At 37.2% G+C, this 27,665-nt stretch overlaps 1 protein-coding gene across 4 annotated transcripts in view; it reads right to left on the bottom strand.

Moving 5' to 3' along the window:
* Positions 1-27,665, bottom strand: part of LOC150100504 (uncharacterized) — a 102,291-nt gene that overhangs the window by 51,437 nt on the left and 23,189 nt on the right. The window contains exon 2 of one of the 4 annotated variants that reach the window (XR_016549241.1): positions 16,177-16,313. The exons of the other annotated variants lie outside the window; for them this stretch is intronic. The gene's annotated coding sequence lies outside the window, so the exon portion shown is untranslated. Of the gene's footprint in view, positions 1-16,176; positions 16,314-27,665 lie in introns of those variants that run through there. 4 annotated transcript variants of the gene reach the window in all.

Below are 27,665 nucleotides of genomic sequence, written 5' to 3'. Positions count from 1 at the left end.
TGGTGGGATTATGTTAGAAGAAACTGATAAGGCTAGAGCTCTAGGAATTTTAGTAGACAGATAGTCGAAGTTCAAGGGTCACATAGCAAAAATTGTAAATACAACCTAGAGAATAAGTGCAATATTGAAACAAACCTTGACATGTAATGATAAGAAAGTCATTACAAGGGCTTGATAATACCTTAACTATTGCATGAAGTTCTGGTCTCCTGGTTTCTATGGTGATTCTGATACAGTGGAGAGAGAGCGAGAGAGTCAAAAATTATAACAGGATTGTTAAATACTGATTATGAAGACAGATTGAGAATTTGTATGCTGCAGATACTAGAATTCAGGATGAAAGAGGATGATATGATTGAGACTTGCAAACTTCCAAAAGGGTTATACAGAATTTCAGTAAATGGAATTTTTCATTTTATGGAGGGGTGGGGAATTGACACAAGGTCATCCTTGGAAACTGAGAATGAATGCTGTCAATAAGAGGATGAGGGCTATATTTTTCTCTCTTAGAGTGGTGCATGATTGGAATGGATTGCCATTGGATGTTGCGTGTGCAAGTAGCATGAATGAATTCAAGAACAGATATTATTATTATTATTATTATTATTTCAGGAGACTCCAGGAGTCCTTAGACTCATCGAGGGAGGCCCTAAACATCATGTACACACAACTATGCGATTACATTCTCACAGTATCTATCATACCTTGTCTCGAATTCGTTCACCGTCATAGCACCCACAACAGACTCTGGCAGCTTATTCCACTCATTTACCACTCTAAAAGTAAAGAACCCAGCTCTAACACCCATGCTAACCACACTCTTGCCCAGCTTCCATAGGTGTCCCCTAGTTCTCCCACCACCAGTCCTGATCTCAAAAATATCCTCTGAATTAATCCTATAGAATCCCTTTAGCAATTTGAATGTCTCAATCATATCTCCCCTCCTCCGCCTATCAACTAGTTTCTGCAACCCACAAATCTTCAACCTGTTCTCATATGGTTCAATCCATAGACCTGTTATCATCTTAGTCACTCGCCTCTGGATCCTCTCCACCTCCTCCCCATCAAGAAGGAACCGAGGTGACCAAATCTGGGCACAGTAGTCGAGATGAGGTCTTATCAAGGCTCGGTACAGAGGTAAAATAACTTGCTTGTCTCTGCTCGTCAAGGTATTTTTCAACAACCAAGTGAGTTGATGAGCTGATTTAGCTACTTTTGCAGTGTGCCCCCTAAATTTCATCTCCCTATCCACCAACACTCCCAAGTCCCTGGCCTCATCAATCTCTTGGAGTACAGTTCCACCAAGGTGGTATACTGCTGCTAATCTTTTCACCCCAAAATGCATAACCTTACATTTTGTCACATTAAATTGACATCCATTCTCCTTATCCCAGAACTCCAATCTATCTAAGTCATCCTGCAAGACTTTGACATCTTCTGCATTCACTATTGCCCTACCCAACTTTGCATCATCAGCGAATAAATGAATTGTTCCACTTAGATCCTTCCCTATATCGTTAATGAACAGATTAAACAACAGTGGTCCAAGAACAGAACCCTGCGGCACACCACTAGTCACAGGCCGTCTTTTGGACTCTACTCCTGAATAAAACTATTTTCCCCTCTTTCCACACCTTCGGAACTAAGCCAGACCTGAGACTCAGATTAAACAACATGGTCAAGGGCACTGATAATTCTTTAGCCGCTTCACGCAAGACCTGTGCCGGTATACCATCCAATCCCACAGATGTGTTCACATTAAGGTTCTGTAATAGACTAGTCACCTCCACTTCAATATGACAGCTGATGCAAATAGCATGGCCTTCCTGACTCCCTGGAAGTCTCTCTTAATAATAATAACTTGACACATTCATAGTATACTGCTGGCCTGGTTGGCTAAGTGGTTAGCGTATCTGCTCTCCAGCCAAAAGGCTGCGGGTTCAAATCTTGCCGTGGACATGGATGTTTGCGATGTCTGTGAAAATACTAGTGCTGGTGGGCAGTAGATGGCATTGGCGTAGATGATGATGATGATGATAGTTGTGGTTCATTATAGTTAGTGGACTGAGTGGTGGAGACAGATAATTGTAGAGTAGGTGCTCTCCCTCGATGAGTCTTTGGACTTCTTAGAGGTGTTACGTAATGACAATAATATAACTTTTTTTTTTAATGATGAAAATTTCTAGATAACTCCAGTAAAGTGATTTTACCGTCAAAAATAAGCTTCAAGGATGTCAATAAAGACATTACCAATAAACAAAAAAGAAAAGAAGATACATGTATTACAACCATCAGATGGAGGGAGAGAGCAAAGAAAGAGAGAATGGGGAAAAAAACAGGAATTAATTTTTTCGACTTAACCCAGTTAATTTCCACAGTAATTATAAATAATTATTGCTGGAAATATTTATAATTATAATTGTAATGCTTGTAATTAATTGGAGACCCTCCAATTAAATTGTAATCACCAGTATGAATTTTGTCACTCTCAATCCACTTATCTTGAATACAGGCCATGGAAGTTTGAAGAAGCTCTCTCTCTCTCTCATGTCTGATAATATTCTGTTCATTAACCAAGATTAGTTTTCTCTTTTTGGGCTGATAGCCTATTCTAGTACAAACACATAATGCCCATAGTTTCTTCAACTTCAAAAAAAGCTTTTTTATTTAGTTTTACACAATACTTTTTCTGTTCAACTTCTAACTCTTTATAAATCACTTATCCACTTGCTCTTAGAATATGCTTCACACATTTGGAGTAGTGCCAGTTCAACAGTAAACTAAGCAACCAATTTCTCATTCTCTTCCTACATTCCATCTTCCTCTGCTCTTGAATGAGTCTTATCCAGTAGCTGATTATGTTCCTTTGAGGCCCTAGGCACAAGTTTGTTATAAGGTTCCTTATGTAAAAGTGTTGTTTTTTTATATTAAAAATACAATAAAATCCTTAAATAATAACAATTTTTTATTTTTTTTATAATTATTTATTTAATTTGTCTAGTTAGTATTACAACTTATAATGTTACTTCCCATGCTTTTAAATCTGCAATTGATCGATAATGTTATCATAATTTAATATATTAACTATATCATTTTCAATAAACATAAATGAATCATTTAAATAAGTCTGCCCTAAACTATTTCTTAAATTTTTTTTATTCTTTTTAAGACCAAAAAATATAGAAAATAAAATAGAAAATAAATATTAGCCATCTAAAAAATATATCAGAAAATAAATAAATAATAAACACAAACGTTCACTAAATTTTTAGAGGCATATTATCTTCTTGCTATATAATTTGTGGTGGAGGTGGGCGGTAGATGGCGTTGATTCGTAGTAGTGGTTCGGTGTAGTGGTTGAGACAGTTGTAGGTGTCCTCCCGCGATGAGTCTTCGGACTCCTTGGAGGTGTCAGGAATAATAATAATAATAATAATTTGTGAAGCCCCTCGAAGCCCTAGGCGCGCGCCTGGTGAGTAATCTGCCACTGGTCTTACCCATAGCATTCTTCCCAATGAACACAAACCCAGCTCTTAAACACAAACAGATTTCTTTCTTCAATGAAACCACATGCACACACAACATTGTCATGTTAGAGGTCCTGAAAGTTCTGTGTGTGGGGGGCGGGGTGATAAAAAAATTAAAAAATCCGCATAATTTAAACACAAAAACCAGAATAACCAGGGAATCTCACTTTCTCTCTTCATAAAGCTTAATCCAGATTAAAATTCACTGAGATTACACTACTTCAATATCTCCCTACCTTTTTGCCAACTAGTACTAAGTAAATAGTTTCAGAATGTTACTGCAGAATTTCTACATATTTGAACGATAAGTCAGTAGCGGCCAGCGAAAATTTTAAGTGGGAGTACTGCATATATTAAAAAAAAAAATTTTTCCTAATCAGTAACGAATTTATTAATAAATAAATTTACATATTAAAAAATTACTTTATTAAAAATATTTCATCCTCAACACGAACAAACACCAATAATAAAAGTTTCGTATCAATAGCAATGGCAATCGCAAACGAATATCGGCATTAGATCTCAGTGCATTTGTTTCGTGTAACGATAATTGAAAAAATATAATTCTTTTCATATTTTCAACTGTGACACTCATCATAATTCAGCCTTGTATCTATAATAAATAAATAATTATATGTTATTTTAACAAAATAAAATAAGATTTACTTAAATTAAGCGGATATTAAATCCCACATAGTTTTAAAACCGAATAAGAAACTCAAAGATTGGAATCAGAGAGTTTCTTGCCGAATATAGTAAACTATAAAGTATCGGCGACACTAGCGTTAGCCAATGCAAGTGATCCTAGTACGTAGTACAATACCAGGGCAGCTCGTTGCAAAGGTGGAGGAAGAAGTTCAGATCGCTATTCTTAGGTATTTTCCATAATGTAAAAACACATTTCCTAGGAAATGTATGCTGTTATTACATTATGGAGGGAGGTCACTACCCAGACCGGTTTCAGCCTTTTTTGAGGCTTCATCAGTGAGTAGCTAGACCTAATACCAAAGTGTATAGCGAAAAGAACTTATGTACTCTGCGACCTCCCTCCATAATGTAGTAACAGCATACATTTCCTAGGAAATGTGTTTTTACATTATGGAAAATACCTAAGAATAGCGATCTGAACTTCCCCACCTTTGCAACGAGCTGCCCTGGTATTGTACTACGTACTAGGATCACTTGCATTGGCGACCGCTAGTGTCGCCGATACTTTATAGTTTACTATATTCGGCAAGAAACTCTCTGATTCCAATCTTTGAGTTTCTTGTTCAGTTTTAAAACTATGTGGGATTTAATATCCCCTTAATTTGAGTAATGTTTTCATTGCCGAAATGAAGCTTATTAGCTCTTTATACTTAAATAAGATTTACAAAAAATAGTTCACCACACACATGTACCAATAATAAACGTCTCATATCTCACAGAAATAACGCGAGCGCAAGACGGCAGTGTATCTAATGACGTAACGTGCAATGACAAGCGCAAACGAATATCGGCGTTAGATCGCAGTGCATTTGTTTCGTAATGTAAAGCGTTAATCGAACAATTCCAATTATTAACTATTCAATCAATGTCAAAACATAAGCTGTAAACTTTAACATGTTGTATTGCATTTATATAATGTTGTAAGCATTGTTATTATTTATAAACGCAAACAAAATTTATTTAGGTTAGATAGGGCTAAATGGCCTCGCCTACTCCCCGTATACGGGAGGAGTAAAAAAGCGTTAGCTGATTTTAGAACAAAATTTATGTTTTATCATTTTTTCCTTAGGGGTGCTGCAGTGTCGCAGTGCTTATGTACGGGCCGCCACTGCTACAAGAAGTCCAAAGATTCATCGCAGGAAGGTACTGTATCATACTACTCTACTACACACAACTCACTATCACTGCTACTTAATTCTTCAATTACAGACAACGCCATCTGTCGTCCACCACCAACGGCAACAGTTTTTTTTTGTTGTTGTTTTTGTCTGTAAATTGTAAGTGTTCTCATGGCCGATTTGCCTGTATGAGGGATGAAAAAAACCGAGTCTCCGGATAATAAACTCTACTATCGCTGGTATGAGATTGGCTAACTCACTTTCGATTGAAAAAGTCGAAACATTTGCTTCTATTGTAAGAAGAAAAATATTTTGGTTGTTATTTATAAGTAAACGTAAATAAATATAAAATATAAAATACACGAAACATGAAGAAAGAAAGAAAACCCATTGTAAATTGTGTCATTGTAAGGTGAGTCATGTGAGGTGGTTACTCATGTAACCACCCCACATGACTGACGTCATTGGATATGATGTTAGTGATTTCTTTCCATTACCTCAGATGACTGTTTCTGATATTCATAATTGCACCTTCTTCATTTTTTTTCTTTTTTTTTTCTTTTTTGTGTGTGTGTGTGTGTGTGTGTGTGAATGAAATGAGATGTTATTTCTATTATATATATATATTTTTTTTTTCGACTATATATATATATATATATATATATAGTCGAGTCGAAGGAAATTGTTATGGACCCTCATTATACAAATAATAACCTCAGCTATAATCTACCGAACTCTTTCAGCTCTGCTATCCGATACTGGCACACTCATGAAATCAGACGCGCGCAGCTGCTTAACAATAGAACTTCAAACACGGACTATAGCTACAGTTCAAAGCTAACTGAATTTTATATTAGTCGTTTTTATAGTCCTTATAAGGACTGGCTTAAAGGGGCGAAGCAAGAATGCTTTTCATCTCCAACGTTATCTGTAGAGGACAGTGCAGGGATAAGGTGTTATTCAACTATTAAAGCTCTGATCATGACAGGAGGGGTAACAGCAATAGCCGAGCCTCAGTTAGAACTTTATTGGCTACATCAATGTCATCCATTACCCTCCAAGGGTATTAATCACCACATCTCACCGTCGATTCAAAGAGCTACTAGTCGTTTTTATAGTGATACGATGTATCACTATAATATAAATATACATCTATATATATATTTTTTTTTTCCGACTATATATATATATATATATATATATATATATATATATATATATATATATATATATATATAGTCAAGTCGAAGGAAATTGTTATGGACCCTCATTACATAAATAATAACCTCAGCTATAATCTACCGAACTCTTTCAGCTCTGCTATCCGATACTGACACACACACACACACACACACACAGATATATATATATATATATATATATATATATATATATATATATATATATATAGTCATGATATATTATAGTGATACATCGTATCACGAAATATATATATATATATATATATATATATCTGTGTGTGTGTGTGTGTGTGTGTGTAGAAAGTATTTTTACCTTGGGTATATAAATGTTAAAGATACCAAGCTATTTTAAACCTGGTTTTACTCCATTTCCCAAGTAAGCAAACAGACAAATATGTCAAGTTTGCGCCTGCACGTAATGCAATTCTAGCTGACCCCTGCAAATAATGCAAGACCAAGATAACTCATGGTAAAAGTAGAATAAGCTTTGATCACTAATCTTAATATTTACCCTTAATGCAAAGCACATCTCCTGGAGGAGATGTATGATGCTATATATTAAAGGCAAGGGGCCACTACCCAGACCGGTTTCTACATTTATATCTCCTGCTGAGATTTTTATTTAATAAGGTTAAAACACCTTATGGTAACTTGTTCTGGTAAAATACTTATAAGCTCTGCATTACTAAAATCTTGATATTTCTAGCCTGGCTCCCACTGATGAGACCTCAATAAAGGTCGAAACCGGTCTGGGTAGTGGCCCCTTGCCTTTAATACATAGCATCATACATCTCATCCAGGAGATGTGCTTTGCATTAAGGGTAAATATTAAGATTAGTGATCAGAGCTTATTCTACTTTTACCATGAGTTATCTTGGTCTTGCACTATTTGCACTATATATATATATATATATATATATATATTAGGATAACCAAGCAATTTTATATGCTTGGTTATTTTAGCTCCTAATCCCAAGTGTGCAAACAATTAAGTTTGCGCCTGAAACAAAGTTCAAGTCTAAAGATGGTACAACACCAGGGCAGCTCATTGTAAAGGTGGTTAAAGCTTTGATCACTATTCTTAGTATTTTCCCATAATGTAAAGCACATCTCACTAGAAGATGTATACTGCAATGCATTATGGGTATACATCTTCTAGTGAGATGTGCTTTACATTATGGGAAAATACTAAGAATAGTGATCAAAGCTTTAACCACCTTTACAATGAGCTGCCCTGGTATTGTACCATCTTTAGACTTGAACTTTGTTTCAGGCGCAAACTTAATTGTTTGCACACTTGGGATTAGGAGCTAAAATAACCAAGCATATAAAATTGCTTGGTTATCCTAATATACAATATACCCAAGTTAAAAATTTATTCCCATATATATATATATATATATATATATATATATATGTATGATGAATTATTGACTCGGTTGAAATACATATTGTGAAAAGAGTTGAATGACTTAAACTGAGAGTTAGGTAAAAGGGGGATTAATAGTAAAACATGACTAGTTTCGGCTTATAACAGCCTTCATCAGGTGACATTATAAAAGAAAAAAGAAAAAACACTAAACACTGAAGGTTAAAAAAAACTATGAACAACATAGACAGTCTCTATACATAATTAGTATGAAACATATTGAATATATATATATATATATATATATATATAAAAAAAGTTTAAAAAAAAAACAGGTTTATATATATATAAACTTGTTTTTTTTTTTAAACTCCATTTCCCAAGTAAGCAAACAGACAAGTCAGTCAAGTTTGCGCCCGCAAGTGTTGCAAGACTAGCTGACCCTGCACATAGTGCGAGTCCAAGGCAACTCGTGGTAAAGATAGATTAAGGTAGCTTACTTGGGAAATGGAGTAAAAAAAAACAGGTTTATATTTAAAATAGCTTGGTATCTTTAACATATATTATACCCAAGGTAAAAAACTTTCTACATCTATCTCTCATCCTGAGATTTTTATTTAATAAAGTCAAAGCACCTTATGGTAACTTGTGTTGGTAAAATATTTATAAGCTCTATATTACTTAAAACTTAGTATTTCTAGCCTGGCTCCCACTGACACTGATGAGACCTCGATAGGGATCGGAACTGGTGGGGGCTGGCTTTGAGATGCTCTGCTTGGGGATAGGATTTTGCCTGTCTCTGAGTAGGGCCACCGCTGAGATTGTGGCTCTGGCTGGTGGTGGGGTGAGCCTGCCACTGGGTAGAGCCAACGCTGAGAAGTTCTTCTCGGTGACGAGGTGAGCCTGTCACTGAGTGGAACAACGCTGAGTTGGACAGTCTTTCGGCCACTATGGAGTGGTCTAGGGATCGTCCTAATTTTTAGAGAGGTCTTTACTTAAATACACCTCAATAAAGAGGTCGAAACCGGTCTGGGTAATGGCCTTTAATACATAGCATCATACATCTCCTCCAGGAGATGTGTTTTGCATTAAGGGTAAATATTAAGAATGGTAATCAGAGCTTATTCTACATTTACTACGACTGGCCTTGGACTTGCACTACGTGCAGGGTCAGCTAGACTTGCAACACTTGCAGGCGCAAACTTGACTGACTTGTCTTTTTGCTTACTTGGGAAATGGAGTAAAAAAAATAAATAAAAAACAGGTTTATATTTAAAATAGCTTGGAATCTTTAACATATATATATATATATATACAGTATATATATATATATATATGTTAAAGATTCCAATTTTTTTGAATATATATATATATATGTATATATATATATATATATATATATTCAACATAGAGAGTCTAAATATATATCTTCTCTATGTTGTTGAATATATATATATATATTCAACAACATAGAGAGTCTCTATACATAATTAGTATGAAACATGTTGAATATATATACATATGTAGAAAGTTGTTTACCTTGGGTATAATATATGTTAAAGATGCCAAGCTATTTTAAACCTGGTTTTACTCCATTTCCAAAGTAAGCAAACAGACAAAAAAGTCAAGTTTGCGCCTGCAAGTGTTGCAAGTCTAGGTGACCCCTAAAGTAGTAGGTCTAGGCAACTCGTGGTAAAGGAGGAATAAGTTCTGATCACTATTCTTAATATTTACCCTTAACGCAAAGCCCATCTCCTTGAGGCTTTGCATTAAGCAAACTTGACTTTTTTGTCTGTTTGCTTACTTGGGAAATGGAGTAAAACCAGGTTTAAAATAGCTTGGCATCTTTAACATATATTATACCCAAGGTAAACAACTTTCTACATATGTATATATATTCAACATGTTTCATACTAATTATGTATAGAGACTCTCTATGTTGTAGAAATACCAAGGTTAAGTAATACAAGGTTAAGTTAAGTGTAGAAATACCAAGGTTAAGTAATATAGAGCTTATAAGAATTTTACTAAAACAAGTGCTTTGACCTTATTAAATAAAAATCTCAGGATGAGATATATATGTAGAAAGTTTTTTACCTTGGGAATAATATATGTTAAAGATGCCAAGCTATTTTAAATGGTTTTACTCCATTTCCCAAGTAAGCAAACAGACAAAAAAGTCAACCTTGCGCCTGCATGTATTGCAAGTCTAGGTGACCCGTGAAGTAGTACAAGTCTAGGCAACTCGAGGTAAAAAATCCTGAGATTTTTATTTAATAAGGTCAAAGCACCTTATGGTAACTTGTTTTGGTAAAATACTTATAAGCTCTGTATTACTTAATCTTGGTATTTCTAAGCCTGGCTCCCACTGATGAGACCTCAATAAAGGTCGAAACCGGTCTGGGTAGTGGCCCCTTGCCTTTAATGCATAGCATCATACATCTCCTCAAGGAGATGGGGTTTGCATTAAGGGTAAATATTAAGAATAGTGATCAGAACTTATTCCACCTTTACAACGAGTTGCCTAGACTTGTACTACTTGCGTCACCTAGACTTGCAATACATTCAGGCGCAAACTTGACTTATTTGTCTGTTTGCTTAGTTGGAAATGGAGTAAAACCAGGTTTAAAATAGCTTGCCATCTTTAACACACACACACACACATATATTTTTTTTTCTTTTTTTTTTTTTTTCAATTCAATGTGTGCAATAGCATTTTTGCCGATATGGTTGTAATAGCAAATGTTAGTCGATTGGTAGAGCCTACTAATGGCTCAGCAAAAAGTTAAGCAAGTTTGAGCGCGGTTGGAAGGAGAACAATCGTTCAATGCTGTTGGCACACTCTCTCCCTCGATGAGTCTTTGGACTCCCTGGAGGTGCACATAATAATAATAATGTTTGTTGTACTGATGCTTTGGTTTTCATAGTGCTCTTGTTCTTTTCGTTTTCTTTTGTGCGTTAGTTATGGTATTATTCCTTTTTTTCTAATAGCATTTGTGCTACTAGAAAAAAAGGACGGTTTTGTTTGTGAAGTGAATATGTTATTATTTATTTATTTATTTGGAAGGAATGGATTACCACTGGATGTTGTGAGTGCAAGCAGTGTGAATGAATTCAAGAATAAGTATGATAGCTGTTGAGTGTAGTATGTAGCCTACCTTGATGATCCCCCTGACTCCCTGGAGGTTTCTCTTAATAATAATAATAATTATTATTATTATTATTATTATTTATTTATTTATTGTGAGGTTGGATTTGCAGTGCCAGAAGGGGGAAGTGTTTAGCCTCCCTCAATGAGTCCCGGACTCCCTGGAGGTTTCTCTTAATAATAATAATAATAATAATAATAATAATAATAATAATTGTTATTATTATTATTATTTATTTATTTATTGTGTGGTTGGATTTGCAGTGCCAGAAGGGAGGAGTGTTTGGTTTCTGGTACCCACGTACAGTGGCGAACTGGCCAGGGTGTCAGCTAGCCCGATGGCAAGTGGGCCCCTTAAACATTAGACAATATGTTAAAAATGTTGATGACCTTTTAGTAGCTTGAAAATATAATAAAAATTCTAATATTATTACTGTATGCAACTAAAATTTACGTTGTATTATTATTTTAATAAAAAATTTTAATAAAATCAATTTTCGAGGATACGTTATATTTAAGAATATAATAAATAACTCTGAAAAAATAATTCTGATTCGGGTTATGTGAGGTCGACGCATGCGTTATATAGTCTCGGATGTTTAATATTGCGACTGCGCACTGAAGCTTAGCTGGGAATCCCAGCCTGGAATTGTGACGTGCAGGCGGAGTCAACTTTGTATCGAGTTCAGTGGTGGCCCGTACATAAGCACTGTGACACTCCAGCACCCCCAAGGAAAAAAACGAAAAAATCAAATTTTGTTTGTGTTTGTAAATAATAACAATGCTTACAACATTATATAAATGCAATGCAACATTTTAAAGGTTACAGCTTATGTTTCGACATTGATTGAATAGTTAATAATTTGGAATTATTCGATTAACGCTTTAGATTACAAAACAAATGCACTGCGATCTAACGCAATGTCGGAATTATCACGTTCGGTCAGTTCCAGCCAGACTCGCCGATATTCGTTTGCACTTGTCACTGCACGTAACAAGTGAATCCAACACTGCTCGTTGAGCAGTGTCGCTACAGATAAATCGTACGCTTGCGTGCAAAAATATTAAACATTTTATTAAAATTAAATTGAATATATATTAAAATATTATTTTCAAATAATATTTTTAATAAAGCAAATTTTTAATATGTAAATTTACTTATTAATAAATTGGTTACTGATTAGGAAAAAATGAATTATTTTCCTTATTTTGTATATGCAGCACCCCCACTTAAAATTTTCACCGGCCACCACTGATCGAGTTATTGCGTACATTGCAAAGACAGCAAATATTTTTCATTGCGTCGGCCTCAGTTTGAGTGTGCTTCGTCAGTTTTTCACTTCGTGCTTGCTGTGTCTTATAAAAGGTATGTATTTAATTTTAATTTAAATATAATGTATTTTCTTTCATTGTATAAAATTAGTATAAAAATACTAGATAGTAAATATACTCGTATTTAAGCTGCGGTCTCAAATAATAATATATACGCATAATGCAAGTTCAATAAATAATTATACCTTTTGTTTACTCTACAGTTAAAATTACCGTGATTGTTAAAATTGTTGTTAATAATAGACGCATCTATAAAGCATATTTCCATTGATGTGTTCTTGCGGCGTAATTGTAATTGTCGATGTTCATGTTTCCCAACGTGGATTATTTTTAATTAAATTTTAATTTCAGGAATATTACCCCTACCAGCATTGGAAAAGGAAGGAGAAAAAAAAACATAAATCTGAATGACTGAAACGCAAAGAGCGACAAGAAGCAGAAAGGCAGGAATCAGTCAAGCGATGCCGGTCTATTATAGTCCGACCACAGAAGCGAGAGCTCTCGTTGACAGACTGCCAAGAAGAGTCAATTCATGTTGAAGCGGAGAAAGAAATAAGGAGATATACGAATTGGTCACCAACACCCGAAATCATGTGCTTTATACGTAAAATTTTCCAACTGTTATACAAGTAAAATAGTTACCACTTTAAAAACTACAATGATCAATAAAAGAGAAGTTAATTTTCCGACGTGTAAAAATAAACACTCATCACACCATACGGATTGATTACCCTATTATCGGAATGGATTCTCCTTTTGACATGCGCAGAAGTGTCGAAGAGTCTCGTATTTGCGGGCGTGCTATACAGATTTTATAATACCACAACCCCCATCCACATCAATGTACAGTTCCGCAACAAATAATCAAGAAGCAAGAAACAATACTCATGGTGATGATGCAATGAGTTGTGAGTTACAAGAACAGGAAAAAGCTACTTTGAATGCATAAAGGATACAATAGCATCCTTCACTCACCAACCCAGGTCCAGTACTTCTTCTGGTTTCATTGTTCCGGTATCTTTACTACCTGTAGTTGCAACATCTGAACACATAGCTTCAACTAGTTACAGGGAATCAGATATACCTTTAGGTATAAATGACTTGGTTTCTGAAGCACATTCTATAAATGAACCTACACAAGAAAATGAACGATCAACTGCTGGAATCTTCCAATATCCATCACGAGCAAATCTGAGTTTTTTGCTGAAAATCCATTTCAGCCGCTTGATGATCTGCCATTTGATGCTCGTTTGTATGAGAGGAAAATTATGAATGACTCAGTCCCAAGAAAATGGCTAACATATAACAAAGAAAACAGGTGCTTATATTCTTCATACTGTTTGGCCTTTGAGTCTCCCAACATTGTAATCCATCACCCTTTATACGTGGCTTTAGTGACTACAGGCGTATTAGCCAGAGCTTGGCTTTACACGAATCGACAAAAACACATGTCAGAAATATTCAGCAATTTATCTGTGTAGTTAATGATGGTACCTTAGATAATTTTTTTGCATCTTCACTAATTAAAAAGAAAGAAGAAATGTTGATGGAGTATTGTCATGAGGATGGATTATAGACATCATAAATATGTTAGGCAAGCAAGCAATTCCTTTTCGAGATCACAGTAATGAATCTGCCTACACTCTGGATAATGAGGTTCTAAATCATCGCAGTTTTTTAGCTATAGTGAAGTTGATGGCAAAATGTGACCCCATTATGGCAGCCCCATTATCTGCAGTACAAAACAAGTCTACACAAAGAATCAAACGATTAAAACAAGGAAAGCCTCAAAGTAAAGGCCTTGTGGACTTGTTACATACCTGAGTAAAACAACTATTAACACGTTAATCCAAATTATGGAGAATATGATAAAAGAAAGAATTAGTCGTGAAGTTTCTCAAGCAAAATATTACTCTATTCAAGTTGATTCAACACAAGCTAATTCATCCATCGTGCTTAAAGGTGTTATCCGTGAGCGACTACTTTCAATAGCTACACAGCGTCACTGCCAGCATACTAATAAATTTATATTACACAAAAAATGTGTTATAAATTGTGCACAAATTAAATTACAACATGGCAAAGGTCACAAATTGCCTAAGGGATAGTTAAGGAATTAATGTACAGTGTTTACAGAAACTATGCAGAGAGACATTTCAATATGGAATATGTGCACCGCGAATTGCGATGCAGCTCTGACAACATCGGTCCATGCTTGGCATCAAGCGATTCAGGAGATCTTGAGGAAAAACTGGCTCACTTCTCCTTCAGAGTTAGGATAAGGCCTTGTTTTCTGGAGAGGAATTACGAGCAGCAATGCATCTCCCTATTGCATACTAAACGTGTTCTATGGGATCGAGATCTGGGGAGCCTGATGAGAACTCGATTCGATTAATATCCGCGGTATCCAGAAGTATATCCACTGCTCGTGTACGATGTGGTGACATTGTCATCCATTAAAATGAACTCATGACGTTGAAGAACTTTGTCTGCAATATCGTTCAACAGTCATAGTCCCTTTTTCCAGCACTTGTAGCTTGGTGCGTCGATTAAGCATAATGCCTCCCCACACCATGACTGCAGCACCACCACCACCACTGTATCTATCCCTTTCAAGAACATTCTCGCGATGGTATGCAGTACTACTTTCATGGCAGATCAAGTCATGCCAGATAGTGTCGTACAGAATCAGGTGAAAGACTAAAATGACTATCATCTGTAAAGAGTACATTAGCCCATTGGTGCCTTGCTCTACGATGAGCTTTGGCCTTCTGGCGTATAGGCCTACTTGTAGCAAACGTCTTGCACAGTTTGTGGAGATATCCATATGCATGGATATCTTGAATGGAAACGACTTGCAAGTTGAACTGCTGTGGTGCGTCGATCATGTTTTGCTGTTATAACCAAAAATCTGTCTTCCTGCTCTGTGGTAATGCGGGGACGACCTCTTAGCAAACGTCTTGAACACATTCCATTGGTTTGAAACGCTTCCCAGAGTCCTGGATACTACGCTATGTGAGATTCCAAACTCCATGGCATTATCAGTAATTCTGCAGCCTTCTTCAAGCTTTCCATTATTTTTTCCCTGCATGACATCATCTAGATGATGTCTTTGAGACATTACAAGACATCCAAGTTTGAAACTTTATTCCTTCACGAAAAGATCTTCCTTCAAACACAATTCGATAAGCTCAGCCTTTCGCCTTTTATCCTGTTGATCCCTGGCGCCTGATCCTTTTGCGCGCGATTCGAAAATTTGAATGCGTACCCGCTTTCTACTCGAAATCATCGGTTATATAAATTGCCACAAGCTGATTCATCTGAATTTGCGGTTGTAATCTTCAGAAACAGTGTTCGTCTTTAGGTCTTGGATACCAGTGTAATTAGATACCCTCGGATGGCTACAAATCTCTCACACGTATCTTTGAAAGGTCATACTTCATATTGCCTAAAGAAAATAAAACCTGTCCTTGTCCAACAATCCAGGAAGTTAACTTTAAATGCTTTAGGCCTGCACTTTGACTACAATATGCAATGGATCGTATGTATTAATTATATACACAATAACTGTGAATATTACTCTTTAAAATGCACTACTTACAAGACTTCAAATACTAGGAAAATCATCTATAAATCCCTAGGTGAGTCCATACTGAGATATCATACAACTCTCTATGATTCTGCACCCGTCGCAATACTTAATGAAAAAACTAAACGAATTACACAACAGCCTGATAGTAAAACAGCTCTCGAGTGCCAAAATAGTACCCCTCTTTTTCATCCATCAACATATACCAACAATCCACTTTGGACTATAACATCTCTTAGACATTACACTATCATGCAAAGACACTACTTTTCTGGAAAATACCGAACGACAATTTGAAAAAACTCGCAGAACCGCGTAGCCTAGAAATAAGGAAAAGATTAAGAAAATGTTAGGTATGCTATGAATGCATAAAATATGTGTAAATACTCTGTTTTATCATTTGCTACCATAAAGTATACACAATCTATTAAAAAAGTTAAAGTTATCAGAACTTGCGCACACAAATGCTTTGCGCAAGCTATTTGTACATGGCACTATTTGCGGTCGAGAGAAATGTAAATAAACGTAAAGATGCAGTATTAAATCGTAACTGCATAAAAATCACTGTTTTTAATTAGTTAAATTGATTAATTACCTTAAAGTAAAAATTTTATAACGATTTATTCATTCATTAGTGTATAGGATAGGCTACCATAAAGAAATCATATTGCTGTTGCTTCGTTATCAATGCATGAATCGTTACACCTGTAAATAAATATGAATTACTTCTTCACATTATCTTTTCATTTTTAATGTCTGGTGTTAGTAATGCGTATAATATGTACAGTGTTTTGTATCATATAAGACAATATTGATGTAGGTACTACAGACATATGATTCACCTAGTAAAGAGACGTAAACTTATGGTATTGATAAATACGGTACATTCCTGTAAATGTATTTTCATTTCTTATGATTTTCTAGAGAAAAGAAAATGTTATTAAGAAAATCATAAGAAAGTGAATACTGTAAGAAGACAGTACACAATACTGTACATATAATATACAAAATATATGTTAATCGATTGTTTATGTTATCGGTAAGGCTTCCGGTCAGTAGTAGGCTATTAGTAGTTAAGTTTTCGAAGACAAAAAGTAATACGCGGATTTTCGAACTGTGCAAGGGATCGTTCACCTAATCCCAGCGTTGTTCAAGGGTCAACTGTATACGTAATGTAAAGTAAATACTGTCAACTATCACTTTTACTGACATAAGGGGTGAAGCAAAAGCTTTTCATATTCCCGGCTATCTTGAGAGACGAGAAAACTCTGAGTGGAGAAAGTTTATGAGCTAATTGATCGCCCTGAGTGGGCTAGGAGATTAGTCGTTTAGGATGGCTTTAGGTCTTTTATGTTTGAAATAATCCATTGCGTCATAATCTGCAGCCAGTTGGATCAGTTTGTTAGGGTACACAGATGCTTTTGAGAAAAATTTGATTGCTATAGTCTGCATAAAAGTGTAAATATAGGGGACATTTGTGTCCCGACGTAGCTGGACAGTTCGGATGAACCATGGGGCGTCCAGGATCATACTGAGACATTTATTCTGGATACGTTGTAATTTGAGAATATTAGAATTTGAAGTATAAGTATGACTCCAGGATGGTGAAGCGTAGGTGAGTATTGGACGAACCATCAGTTTCTATATGAGAAGTTTGATTCTGGTGCTCAGTTTACTGTTTCTGTTAATTAGCGGATAGAGCTGGGCTATGAATTTTGATGTGCTTACACAGAGAGTCTTGATATGGGAGATGAAAGTCAGTTTTCTGTCCAGTATTACACCAAGATTGTACAATTAGCAGAAGGTTTTCTTGCAGTTTCTTGATGGCTAGGTGAAGCTTTAAAGATCTGGCTAATATCCAAGTTTCATCAGCGTACAGGGAACTTTAATTGAAGATAATGGGTTGTGTGGTATATCATACAAGTATAAAGAGAATAGGATTGGTGCTAGTAAGGATCCTTGTGGAACGCCAGCCAAGATGCGTTTTTGTGTCGAGACTATCCCACACATCCTGACATGTATGCGCCTATCGTAGAGGTATGCCTTTATAAGATGAATGATTCCGATTGGTACACCAGATGATATCAGTTTGTATAGCAAACCATAATGCCAAACCTTGTCAAATGCACTGGCTATGTCAAGGAAAACAGCCCAAGTGCATTGACGCCAGTTAAAACCCGTGATAATGTGTTCCACCAATCTGTGTATTTGCTGCGTGGTGCAATGCGACTGTCGGAAGCCAAACTGCTCCTCAGCCAGGATATTTAATCGGAGTACTGAATCTTGAAGTCTGGTAAGAATTACCTACTCGGCAATTGTGCCGAGATTAGAGATGAGGCTGATTGGTCTGTAATTTTGAGGTAATCTGTGATCTTTTCCAGGTTTATGGATCGGTATTATGTCTGCCAGTTTCCAGTAGGAAGGTAAATGTTTGTACTGAAGGATGGAGTTAATTATATTTGTCAGATGGACAATAGCTCTACGTTGTAGAAGCTTTATTACTTTGTTAGAGATACCATCGGGTCCAGTAGCCTTTTAGTTCTTGAACTTCTTAATAATAGCATATATTTCAGCAGGTGAGGTGGGTGCAATTTGAGTGGAATATGTGAGGGCAGCATTGAGTGAATATCTGACATTACGGTGGATCTTGTATATATGGTTAAAATCGAGGTGATCGTATGCAGGTTTACATTGTTTTTCAAGATGATTTGCTATTGCTTCAGCTTTATCAGCATACGTGTGGATCAGACCTGAATCTGTTTGGAGGGGGGGGGAAGAGGTTTATTTCTGTTTTTAATCTTTCGGATGAGATTCCATATGGAGTGGTTATCAGTAGAGATGGGGGTTAGTTTTTTTTTCCCAGAGTTGAGTTCTATGGGCTGCAGGGGCATCTCTCACTGCAGAGTTGAACCTGTTCGAGATCCGTTTGTCTTGCGGCGCCGTGGTGCTGTGATATATTTTTCTTGCCTTATTTTTCTCTCTAATCAGATTCATAATATCTTCTGGCAAGTGGTTGGACTTCTGGTTAACTGCTGCACAGGCTGCTTTAATGTGTTCTGTTAAATATTTAACAGCTATTTCAATTTCCTCGTTTGATTTAATGATGGGAACAGGACCAATATATTTTGGAAGTAACTTGGAGAGCCTTTCCCAAGGAATGAATGAGTGAAGGGAAGTGATAATTTTTCAAGGTTTCCCAATTTTAATCGTATTGGGTTGTGGTCTGATGACAGATCGTTAATCGTCATTAAATTGTATTGGAGTCTGATGTGCTGCAATATGGCTATGTCCAACACATTAGCCCGACCATAAGTGTTGTGATGGGTGCGATCAGCAGGACCTATTACAAGAAGGTTGTTGAAACCAGCATAGTTATGTAGTATCTGTCCATTTTTGTTCGTGGAACGGCTATTCCAGGTTGATTGCTTAGCATTTAAATCACCTGCCCAAAAATGATACACTCTCCGGTATCGAATAAGGCGTTCAAATCCGAGAACAGTAATGATTTATGTGGAGATGCTGCAAAGATTTTTAATTTGCCGACAGAACTGGTGAGAATCTGAATGCCGGTGACCTCGAAATGTATATTAGGGTTACCAAGTAATTTATATATATATATATACATGGTATCTTTAACATTTATTATATATAGTATCTTTAACATTTATTATATATGGTATCTTTAACATTTATTATACCTAAGGTAAAATACTTTCTATATATATATATATATATATAAGTTTTTTTTACCTTGGGAATAATGCATATTAGGGTTACTAAGGAATTTTATAAACTTTACATTATGGGTGGGGTCACTACCCAGACCGGTTTCAACCTTTTTTGAGGTCTCCTCAGTGAGTAGCTAGACCCTAAATGCCAAGGTTTTAGTAATACAGAGCCTTATCAACATTACCTGTACAAGTTGCTACAAGGTGTTATTTTGAATAAGAATCTCTGGAGCTTCTAGCTGCTCACTGAGGAGACCTCAAAAAAGGTTGAAACCGGTCTGGGTAGTGACCCCACCCATAATGTATTGCAGTATACATCTCTTAGTGAGATGTGCTTTACATTATGGAAAATACTAAGAATAGTGATCAGAGCTTTACCCACCTTTACAATGAGTTGCCCTGGTGTTGCACCACCTTTTGACTTGAACTACGTTCAGGTGCAACTGTTTGCTTACTTGGGATTAGGAGTAAATTAAACCAAGTTTATAAAATTACTTGGTAACTCTAATATATATATATATATATATATATATGTAATTTTTTTTTTTAACTTGGGGATACTGTATATTAGGGTTACCAAGTAATTTTATAACCTTGGTTATTTAACTCTGGCACGGGGAAGCGGGTTTTCCTCCCGGAAACTCGGATTTTTTTATCCCGTAAATTCAAGAAAATCGACCGTAGTACCCATATTATTTCATACAGTAAAATATCTTATTAGGGTTAGGTACCAAGAGATGGCAGCACGTGTTTGCCAGCCTCTTCATCGGCGGCTGCTATAATTAGTGATAGATATGGGCCAGCTATCTCTGATTGGCTACCGACGGAGATTGAACTGCCCACTCAGTCTCCGAAAGCTAGATAGGGTATAAAGGCCTCGCCTGCTCCGTATAAAGGGAATAAATGACGGGGGCGGGAGAGAATGAGAAAAAAGGAGATGTTTTTGATGAGAACGGATGTGTTACTTTAGACTGAGCCTGATTACATTGCATACAAGGTTTCTCAGTAATCTCACATTGCACTGGTGCTAACACAGTGTGATTCCTACTGTCTCCCCCTCTGCACGAAAAGTGCAAGATGTCAAATGGCCGGCAGGCCCCACCCACAATGAGGACCAGTGGTGGTATTAAGATTTTATAGGGAGGTAGGTTTCTAATTGTGGCCAAGTGAGATATTGATACTCCTTTTCCCAAACTAGTAGGTTCTAAGAAGAATTTGCTAGTAGACTAACTCAGTCTACAGGATATTTGCTAGCAGGCTTCAAGCCCTGCGGGATCATATATTCCTAGTAGTCCGTCTAGGTCTACAGGATACTTTGCTGGCATGCCCCCGGCCCTGCGGGATTATTATACTGCATTTAACCCATCTCTGCTGGCAGGAATCGCCACTTTGAGATGGACAACATCAAAGATCACAGCCAGTTCCTTAACAAGGAGCAGTCTCTAGAGGTGCTTAAACTTATAATAAGAAATTCAGAAACTGACTGGCCTGGATTTATTAAAGAGTACATTCACTCTAATGATGGAGAGGAGGAGAATGAGATCTCACAAGAGGATCTCATTGCTGCTCTGTCACCAAAACCCCCTGTCAAAACATCTCTCAAGGGGAGCACTCTTACAAAAGAAGAAGAATCGTAGAAGACCAGATGGATTAAGACACATGTACATTAGAAGTCCCAAGGAACACCGAAAAGGTTCCACCAGTAATACTTAGGGACAAGGACAAATGGACCACTGTCACAACAGCCCTTAGGGAAAACAAAATTGCATATTCCTGGGCAAAAAATCAAGATGAAGGAGTCAAAATCCAACCAGCCTCAGTCACTGACTACAGACAGCTGACAAGATTAATGGATAACAAAAGTCTCCCGTATCATACTTTTGCTTTACCCAGCGAGAAAAATCTCAAGGTTGTGCTTCGCGGAGTGACCGAGGATGTCAGTTGTGAAGAAGTCACCACTGACCTTATGAGTTGGAACCTAACACCAGTGAAAGTGAGCAGGATGCTTAGGGCAGATAAACGACCAATGCCACTGATACTTGTAGAAATTGATAAGACACAAAAAGAGATTTATGAATTAACAACGATATGTGGCCTCAGAATTTCTACTGAACTACTAAGGAAGAAGTCAACAGCTGGGCAGTGCCATAGGTGCCAAAGGTTTGGCCATGCCCAAAAACTTTGCAAGGCAAATTACAGATGTTTAATATGTGGCGAGGGCCACCAGACAGTCATGTGTACAAAACCAAGATTCACTCCAGCTAAATGCGCCAATTGTGGAGGACCTCACCCTGCAAACTACAAGGGATGCATTACACACCCAAATAACCGAGGGTTACAAAATACTACCCTTCCAACACAAGACAGCCGTGCCAGTCACACCCCAGCCCAAACTATCTCTAGCCCAACAACTCAAGAAAGGAAACAAATGCCTAAAACTTATGCAGAGGCAGCACGAACAAAGGCTACTCCATCTCATGAACATATAGGCTCAAATCTAACATCAGTACTAACTGCCTCACTAGCTACCATGCTACAAGAATTCAGTATGACGAATCCTTCGCCGTCCTCCACGAAAAGATTCCTACAAGGCACCCACTCAATTCTGACAGCCCTCAACAATGAATAGAAGAAAATTCCATCCCAAGTCTCTCATGATCACGGCATGGAATTCCAACGGACTCAGCAATAAAACTCTAGAACTACAAGAGATCTCTCACAGGCATAATCCTGACATAATACTGGTAAACGAAACACATCTCAGACCAGCTAATAATCCCAAATTACAGAACTATACTATGTACAAAACAGATAGACTAACCGGAAGCGGAGGAGGAGGAACAGCTATATACATTAAAAACTACCTAAGCCACAATGTTCTGACCAATCCCCAAACCAAGAACCTAGAGATAACAGGAATTGAAGTTAATACCAACAATGCTGGCAATATTAAAATCTACGCTGTATATAATCCACCCAGCATTCCATTGCTGGTATCTGACTTGGACTCCATTCTCGGCTTCACTGACTCCATCATCATGGCTGGTGATTTGAATGCCAAACATACAGCTTGGCATAGCTCCACAATCAACGATAAAGGTCGAATTCTAAATAATTACTCAACGCAAAATTCTATTGTTGTAACCGGACCCAGAGAGCCCACCCACCACAGCTCAACCGGAAGTTTAGATGTACTTGACATAGTTGTCCTCAAAAACATCAGATACCAATATCAGCTGGAAACAATAAATGAACTTTCATCAGATCATAACCCTATTCTGCTTCAACTTAGTACACAAGAACAATTCTCCCCTCCCTACTCTTTCATATCTTGGGACAAACTGTCCAGAATCCTACCTGATCACATTGGCCCAGTCCCTACTATTCACACTAAAGAGGAACAGAAATGGCTGCAAACAACCTTACCAGTCAAATCAAAAGTGCAATAAAGTCAATTACCCAAACTACAGTTTTTCACCCTAGTGGACGGATCCCCGAGGAGATTATGGATTTGATTACACTGAAAAACAAGGCCAGAAAGAGGTATCATAACACAAGAGCCCCTCAAGATAAAGCAAACTTGAATCAATTAAACAGATATGTACGTGAAGCCCTCCAAAAGCATCGAAACCAAGAATGGGAATCTAAGCTAACAAAATTAAATCCGACAACTCCATATGGAAGTTTCTGAGAACCTGCACCAAAAGACAACTTTTACCCCCAATTCAAACCTCGAATGGTATAGCTCACACTGATGGGGAAAAGGCGGAGGCTCTGGCTGACAGCGTGGAAACATATGAAAATTTGAACATCAGTCTCATCTACAAGATTCACGGCCGAGTTAGGCAGGCCATAACACAATAAAAAGATGACCTAGAACCTCTCACACCTACTTCTCCAACAGAAGTTATGAACATTATAACCCACCTGAACAACAATAAAGCTCCAGGCTCAGATGGAATTACAAACAAAATTATTAAACTACTCCCCAGAAAAGCAATTGTACATCTAGTCAACATAATTAATGCTATCCTCAGACTCCAGTATTTCCCTTTAACATGGAAAATAGCAGATGTCACACCAATCAAAAAGATGGGAAAAAACGCTCAACTCCCTGAAAACTATAGACCTATCAGTCTTCTGTCTAACCTTGGAGAGATCGCAGAAAAAGTAATCTTCACAAGACTTCAATTACCAACGGATAAACTAGATATAATCCCAAATGAGCAATTTGGATTTAGAAAAAACCACTCCACCGTTCAGCAGATTCACAGGCTGATCGAATACATTTCCGAAGGCTTCAACCGGAACTTTCATACAGCTGCAGTCTTTTTAGATGCCGCAAAGGCTTTTGATAAGGTGTGGCATCAAGGTCTTCTCTACAAACTCATCACATTCAATATGCGTATTAATCTAGTTAAAATAATTCACTGTCCTCAAAGACAGATACATGCAAGTCAAAATAAATGAAAATGTATCAACCAGACGCAAGGTTCTGGCGGGAGTGCCACAGGGCTCACTCTTGGCCCCCTTGCTGTTTTCTATCTAATTGCTGATATCCCTCAAAACCCAAGCTCAACAATCACTGCATTATATGCTGATGACACTGCATTATTAGCCAAATCTCTTAGCCCAAAACTGGCTATTAAGAGACTTCAAAGCAGCATTCACACGCTGGAAAGATGGTTTATGGACTGGAGAATTCAAACCAATCCACAGAAGAGCTCAGCCATACTCTTCACTAGAAAAAAGCCTCAAATCAAGGAAGATATACATTTACTAGGTGTTAAAGTCCCATGGCAGAATACAGTCAAATATCTTGGAGTAATTCTGGATAAAAAACTACAATTCACCAACCATATAGAACACATAAGTTCAAAGACATCCAAAGCAATAGCGCAGCTCTACCCCATGATCAACAGAAAAAGTAAATTCGATACTCAGAACAAACTGCTCATATACAAGATGGCAATACGCCCAGTCATAACTTATGCATCTCCTGCGTGGAGTCACACTTCGAAGACAAATATTCAGAAGCTGCAGAGAATACAAAACAAATGTATTCTCTGCAGGGTACAACACCAGGGCAACTCATTGTAAATGAGTTGCCCTGGTGTTGTACCATCTTTAGACTTGAACTATGTTTCAGGTGCAAACTTAATTGTTTGCATACTTGGGATTAGGAGTTAAATAACCAAGCTTATAAAATTACTTGATAACCCTAATATATATATACACATATATATTATATGTTATATATTATATATTATATATATGTTAATATATATATATTAACAGCATTTGTTTCAACATTACCAGGTAAACAAAAAACGTTTCCCATGCAAGACTGTCAGATAGCTTTAGACATAAAAGCCATTTCCTCCCTTCGATCGATGTAGAACGAGATCGCGTGGTAAAATAATAAAAATAATATTTTTTCAATCAATCAAACCAGCTTTATTTATTTATTTCGTATCCAGACACAAGTGGTACAGTAGTAAGTAAGTGGTACAACATTATTTACAACAAATTAGGATACATTACAAATGAGAACAGCTTAAATTTGGTAGGTAAACTACACTGGGACTAATAAATAAAATATGAAGAAAAAAAAAAGAAACTATACATAAGTTATATGCAATTAACATGGTCAGATGTTCCTCTATCTTGCGCAGTCAACTGCTCTTCTTGTGCAGGATATAAGGTCTTTTGTGCAAGGTGATTGAAGAAGGGGACAAGAAAGAAGGTGTTCCATGGACTGGGTCATCCTGCACTCAATTATCTGGTCCAGTGAGGTAGCCCCATTTGATGAGGTGTTATTTGCAGCGTCCTGTCGTTCGAAGTCTGTTGAGACTTTTCTAAGTATTCCAGTCCAAGAGGGCACCACGTGGAAGATGTTCGGCTGTTGGAATACCAGTATTATTCTCCAGGTATAGTGCAAGCCATTGTTGAAGTCTTGTCTCTGGAGGGTTTTTAGGTGGTTCAACAGTTACTAGGAAGCTATTTCGGGATCTTAGCTTTTGGAGCTCTGTGGTCTGGCCGAATAGTGAGTGGCGTTCATCATTCATTTGTCTGCTTCTTTCGTCAGCTGAGAATGCAGATCTTCGAATTAAATGGGGTGCAATACAGCCTAAGCCTAAGTATACAGATCTCTTAGTGGTGTTGCTTTCAGGCATCCTGTAATTATTTTTATTACCAGCTTTATTATTCATGCATAATATTTACAATATACACGTGTGTGTGTGTGGGGGGGTGAGTTAGTCAGTCTCGTACGGTATTTTTTTTATAACCCGGAAACTCGAGTTTTTCGTGCCCCAGAACAAGCAAACCGGCCCAGTGAACATACACATCTACAGACATAAAATACATCTCCCCCCCCCCCCAACACCAGGCATGTTGAGGTTGCTGCAAGTCGCAGTATGTAATAGCAGATCTTGCACCTGCGGTATAAAAGCGCTAGAAAGAAGATTTACTTTAGATGTCTGACGTCCGGGATTTTGATAGTTGATATAAAATGTGATTCAAGGAATTTTGACTAGTAAATTTACTAGTAGTAAATAGTTTTACTACTATAATCAATCGATTTATTTTTAAAGAATCAGCTAAGTAGGTAAGTCAACAAATTTCAAAACAAGGGCGATACGCTAGGCCTAATGCCATCAGTATCGCCATTGTTTCATTACTTCATTAGAAACTGTCTATTATTATTATTATTGTGGAAAGGGAAAGTCATGTCCAGCTCTACAGAACAAGACTTAGGTCTAACCATGGATGCACCGTAGGAAGAACTTAATTTTAAACAGCTTCTGGCAATATTCAAACACGTAGGAAATCTGCTTCACACAAAATGGCCAGGAAAGGTTGTAGTTCATGAAATAAAAGAAGTCGATACAGATGACTCTCAACTCTTAGAACTTCTTCAAGACAGCGCTAACGAAATACCAACAACTGCTGAGGATAATCCCCTTACTGACCACACCGATTATCAGGAGGTTCACGCTCGCAAAAAACGAAAAACTGCAGCCTCTGAACCACCAAATGAGGATGAAATGGAAGAAGATCGCTCTGTCCCTGACTCTCCTACCTCCTCAAGGGAAAAGATACCCCTCAATTATTCTGCGTGAAAAGAATAAATGGATGTCACTAAGGACTACGATGTACAACTTACAGATCTCATACAGCTAAGCAAAAAATGTCATAGACGGTATTAAAATCCAACCCAGGACAGTGATGGATTATCGACGATTAACCTCTGAATTGAATACCAGAGGTATTCAGTACCACACTTTTTCACTGGGATCAAAAAAACCTCAAGATAGTGATTAGAGATGTATCTGAAGATGCACCTCTAATCACTATCTGAAGTGATTTCTTCCACAATAAAAATCAGTGCAGATCTACATAGAAAGATTTACCACCTGTAAAGGTCAGCAGAATGACGAGGAGAGACAGGACTCCAATGCCACTGGTGTTAGTAGAGATCAATCAAACCTACAAGCACATATATGATCTGACGTCTATCTGTGGACTGAAAATCACTATAGAACCATTAAGAAAAAGGGCTTCAACAGGGCAATTCCATAGATGTCAGAAGTTTGGTCACGCCCAGAAAATGTGTAAGGCTGAATTTAAATGCTTAACATGTGGGATCAGCCACCCAACAAATACATGCGCTAAGCTAAAATCCACCCCGGCTGAATGTGCCAACTATGGCGGTCTACACACTGCCAACTACAGAGGATGCGCGCACAATCCAAGAAATAGAAAAACAGAAGAAGGAACATACTCTTCCTCTCTTAGCACACCTACATCAGAGACTACTTCACAGCCTCCTAAAATTCAACATAATAGATCAGAAGCCCATCTGCTGAAATCTGATACCCCTAAAAGAACAACTCAGAAACAAGAGTCTAGAACATATGCAGATGTAACTGGCCCTAAACA

Source organism: Typopeltis vanoorti, chromosome 13 (assembly GCF_054136105.1).
Source record: "Typopeltis vanoorti isolate ZY-2024b chromosome 13, IOZ_Tvanoo_1.0, whole genome shotgun sequence".
NCBI lineage: Eukaryota > Metazoa > Arthropoda > Arachnida > Uropygi > Thelyphonidae > Typopeltis > Typopeltis vanoorti.
This window is presented reverse-complemented; position numbering and strand designations above follow the sequence as displayed.